The sequence below is a fragment of the Micromys minutus genome (assembly GCF_963924665.1).
Source record: "Micromys minutus genome assembly, chromosome: 17".
Lineage (NCBI taxonomy): Eukaryota > Metazoa > Chordata > Mammalia > Rodentia > Muridae > Micromys > Micromys minutus.
The window spans coordinates 39,031,940-39,036,914 of NC_137952.1; the positions used below are offsets into that span (position 1 = coordinate 39,031,940).

At 43.6% G+C, this 4,975-nt stretch overlaps 1 pseudogene across 1 annotated transcript; it reads right to left on the reverse strand.

Moving 5' to 3' along the window:
• Positions 1-2,530: 2,530 nt before the first annotated feature.
• On the reverse strand, positions 2,531-3,464 carry LOC308431627 (peptidyl-prolyl cis-trans isomerase D-like; annotated as a pseudogene). The gene has a single exon. The product of its transcript is annotated as a peptidyl-prolyl cis-trans isomerase D-like (transcript).
• Between the last annotated feature and the right edge of the window lie 1,511 nt (positions 3,465-4,975).

The window sequence follows — 4,975 nt, forward strand, 5'->3', positions numbered from 1 at the left end:
GGCCAAGAGAGAGAGGAGGGGTCAAGCAGCTCCTTTTATAGTGTCAGGTCACTGGGGTGGAGCATACCTGGCCACTGCTGGGTAATTGAGGGGTGGGGTATACCTGGCTGTTGCTAAGTAACTGAGGGGTGGGGTTTACAGAATCCCAACAATCATCACGGTGGGGAACACGGTGGCATGCAGGCAGACATGGTACTGGAGGAGGAGCTAAGAGTTCTACATCTCGATCTGAAGGCAGCAGAAGGAAACTGTGACACACTGAACACAGCTTAAGCATAGGAGACCTCAAAGTGACACACTTCTTCCAACAAGGCCACACCCCTTGATAGTGCCACTCCCGATGGGCCAAGCATTCGAACATGAGTCTACGGGGGCATTCCTACTCTAACCACCATGCATTGTCTTAGCGTTTCTCTTCTCTCTGCTTTATCCTCCCTGCCTATTATTTCAGCTTCCTGGGATTAGCTATCCAAGAATCCATGTGCATCCATATCCTTCCCTCGGGGTTGCCTTAGAGAGAAATTAAATCCGACTGTGCTTACTGCCCACGTCTCGTGGAGCTAGCAGTTCGAGCATGCAAGGTGGAACCTCAACCACAAACCACAACAGCTCGTTGGTACATGTCTCTTCTGACCTGCACAGGTCCTTTGGGTTGGCTGGTGACCTTCCACAAAAACCGCTTCTGATTAATCATGTCTTCTGAGACAATTACATGAAGGGCTGCTTCTGTACATTGTTCTGGGATGATTAAGAGGTTCTCCATCGGGATCTGTTTAAAGAGGATAAATACCGTAAGAACCACCCTTCTGAGGCACGTGCTACAAGGTCTATGTACTTAAGGGCAGGAAAGGTTGTCTGAGGTTATCTTTCTTTTAGTTCAGGCTGAGGTCCTGGTTGTTTATTTGAGTTCTGGAAATAACCCTGAGGATTTATTTAGGTGCCAAGGGAAACATGAGGATGGTGTACTCTAAAAACACTTTGCTGCAAACCCCAGCAGACAGCAAGCCAACACCCAGAGAAAGATACTGGGACCCTCCTGTAGACCCAACAAATGCCTGCTGACTTTGGGGGAGGGGTTACATATTCTTTATTGGCTAATGGGAATATTATCTTATCTGTGTTCTAAACAGAGGCAAAAGCATTGGTGTAGCATTCGGGAAGAATTTTAATATCTCTCTAGGGTGGTACAGAGCTTGTTCTAGTTCTGGTTTCTAATATTGCAATGAAAATTATAATCTCAAAAAAAACAAAACAGAAACAAATGAAAGCATCGAACAAATGCTTAGTAAAGCCACAGAGCTGCATTGCAAATGAAACCATTACCACATGGCTGCCAACTACCCTACGTCCTGTACAGCACAAAACAAAATGGCCTCCATTCCAATCCTTTCAAATGGGTCTCAATGTGGCAAGAAAAAAAAAAAAAAGCTGAACAATACACAGACCTGTGCTAAGTTTCTTAAAGATTTATTTATTTATTATATATAAGTACACTGTAGCTGTCTTCAGACACACCAGAAGAGGACACCAGATCTCATTATAGATGGTTGTGAGCCAACATGTGGTTGCTGGGATTTGAACGCAGAACCTCTGGAAGAACAGTCGGTGCTCCTAACCACTGAGCCATCTCTCCAGCCCCTGTGCTAGGTTTCTATATTTAAATATCTCAAAGTTGAGAAACGCAATCATGTTAAACTTTAAGAAAAGAAAGACAAAAACAAAACAGCCAGCTAGATGCCTCAAGCATTCGGAGAGCTTCATCAGTGGTCATGTGAAGTTTAAAGAAGGTCTCAATAAATTAGCTTGAAACTGCGGCAGAGAGCTCATTTGAAAACCGCCACTCCCTCTTGCCATGAGTGTGCCACCAATCTGTGTAAGTCTACTAACTGAGTGTTGGGTTATCATGCCTGCTCCTGACTAGCCATCACACCTCATACAGACAAGTATGAACACACACACATACATACAAAGAAACATGAGCTTGAGACCTGCTTGGTCTGCATAGTGAATTCCAGGCAAGCCAGGGATATATAGTAAAACCCATGAAACTATAAACAATTATAGTTATAATTTGTCATAAACACTTGTAAGCCACCATGTGGATGCTGGCTGTTGAACCCTCCAGAGGAGCAGGCAGTGTTCTTAACTGCTGGCCCATCTCCCCAGCCCCCTCACTCAGCCTGTTGGTGCTTTTCAATTCTTGCATCTACTTCCTGCCTCTTACTTTGTCTCTCTTCGTAGACTGTCAGTCTCTAAGGCAAACCCCACCCTTAATTGCTTTTGCTTTTTCCCAAAGTACAGACAGTGTTCTTGTCTAGCTAGCTTCGATGTCCTGTGTTCAATTATTTCTATGGCAGCCACACATTCTTAAACACGTTGTGATAGAGATTATTATTTTTCCCCGTGACACTTTATTCTTTATTAAGTGTCAGCACTGCTATATAAACAATGACAAAGATGAAGGGAAACACCTCAGGGATTGTGTAGACAGAGATATACATTGTCCTTTATATAATCAATTTAATCCTTATTAAGCAAACATTTTTGCATGCACGGCCTTCTCTTTCTCTTTCTGTGCCTTTGTCATTTGTTTGACTTTAAGCCATCCTACCTGGATGGCTTTATCTCCTGGGGCTATCTTCAGCACACAACTTAAGGCTCTAGGTTGCAGTCTAGATATATCTGCTTTTTCAGTAAACGGCCTCTGAACTATCCACGTACCTTAAAATCTTTTTAAATAATCATCCCCCTGTTATGAGACTTGAAAAACGTATTTCCAATGTGTTTTAAGTCTTCAGACATTAAAAAAAAATTATCTACATCTTTTAGATCTATATCTGCATCCTCAGGGAAATCTGGAGGACTGTCACCAGAGTCATCTTTAGGGACTATGCCCCACTCTTCCCCTTCTTTCAGTTCTCCACATTCTGCAATAACACAGTTCTGCAGGTTTTTCACCATTCACCTCTACATTCTCAACCATCCTTGCCACACACACCTAGTCCTTTTATTGCTTGACCAAATACCATGTTTCCTATCCAAATGAGGAGCTGGAACTGTCGTGATAATGAACTGAGAATCATTTGTACTGGGGCCTGCATCTGCCATGCCCAGCAAACCCTCCTGATCATGCTTATGATGAAAATTCTCATCTTCAAATTTCTCACCATCAATACTTTGTCCCCCTGCACCATACTGATTTGAGAAGTCTTCACCTTGAATCATAAATTTCTTAATAATTCGGTAAAAAGACATCCTTTAGAATGGAGAGGTTTCCCAGTTGTGGATCCAGTGCCCCTTTCTCCTGTACACAATGCACGAAAATCATCTGCAGTTTTGGAAACAATATCTGCAAACAGTTCTAAAACAAGTTGTCCAACTCATTCCCCGGTGATGTCCATGTCAAAGAAGACTCTCAGGTTCTTGGAATTGGAGGGCTTGGCTGCTGGGGACGGGTGGGACATCTTCACTGCAGGCACTGAAAGGCGGGACAGGAGAGATTATTTTAGTCAGGGTTTCTATCGCTGGATTAACACGCTGTGACCTAAAAGGTAGTCTGGGAGGAAAGGGTTCATTGGCTTACACTTCCACATTGTAGTCTATCAGTGAGGAAACCAAGGTAGGAGCTGATGCAGAGTCTCTGGCTTGCTCATCATGGCTTCCCCACGCTGCTTTCTTACAGACGTCCATCCCCCCATTAATCACAAATTAAGAAAATGCCTTACAGCTGGGTCTCATGGGGACATTTTTTCAATTGAGGCCCCCTTCTTTTAGATACTTTTAGCTCATGTCACGTTGATGTAAAATTTAGCCAGCACAGAGGATCACTTACAGGATCCTCAAAAACCAATTGGCCTCACAAGGTGCTAGAGTACCTCAAGGGACTCCTGTATTCATGGGTCAGTGATCTCGGGACAGGTAAAACACTCCAGGTTGTGACTCTACTTCAGCAGCGGAGAGCTCACTAAGTAGACCAGGTTGGCCTTGAGAGCTGCCTGCCTCTGCCTCCCAAATGCTGGGATTAGACACATCCAGCATCTTGCCTAGTCATCTGCTGTGGCCTTAAGAACAAAACTATTTATGTAACCTACGTGTTTTCTTAGGAAGATGTTCACCTTGTAGCTCAGGAAAGCCTCAGCCCCAGCTTCCCAACAGATCACATTACAGGTGTGAGCCATGATGCTTGGCTGTCTTGACTTTTTTTTTTTTTTTTTAACTCTGAACACAATAAATATTTATTGAATAAACAACATCTTCCATGTGCCTTAAACAGATTCTCTAACTTCTCTAAGTTCTGAAAAGTGTAACACAATAAAGACAGCAGGTTAACGTAGATGTCTTTGGCTCCGTTAAACAGGAGGGCCATGGCTGATCATCTGATGCCTTTCAGGATGCTTGACCTCTGGAAAAATGACCTTACACCATTTCCTTTTCTACAAACAGTTAGCTTCCCACCTTCCTGTATCAACTGGTTTTTCTTCTATTGATGGCTGTCCTGTCTTCTGACTATTGGGCCAGTTGAAGGCAGTGGAGTTCATTTGGGGGGAAGGCCTGGATTCTACTTACTCCTCATGAGAAAAGTCAGACTCGGCAGACCTCAGAGTGGACCAGCAAAGGCAGATTGGATTCAGAAGTTACTGAGATCAGTTCTTTTAGTTTTAAAGAAACACTGACTCTCCTCTATTTCTCCCTGAGGAAATACACAGCAGACAGGGCTCCCCAAAGAACCTGACTGGGTGTCTTTATATAACCATGGCTGTCCTGGACCTCACGATGTAGACCAGGCTGGCGTCAAAGTCAGAAATCCATCTGTATTTGGCTCCTGGTACTAGGATTAAAAGCATACTCAATCATGTCTTCATGTCCGGCTGAGTCCTGCCTCCCGACCCCGTGTTTAAGGTAAAATTATGCTGCTTTCTTTCTTGAATGATGTAATGTCTTTTCCCCTTACATGTAGTATGTAAGTAGAAAAGAA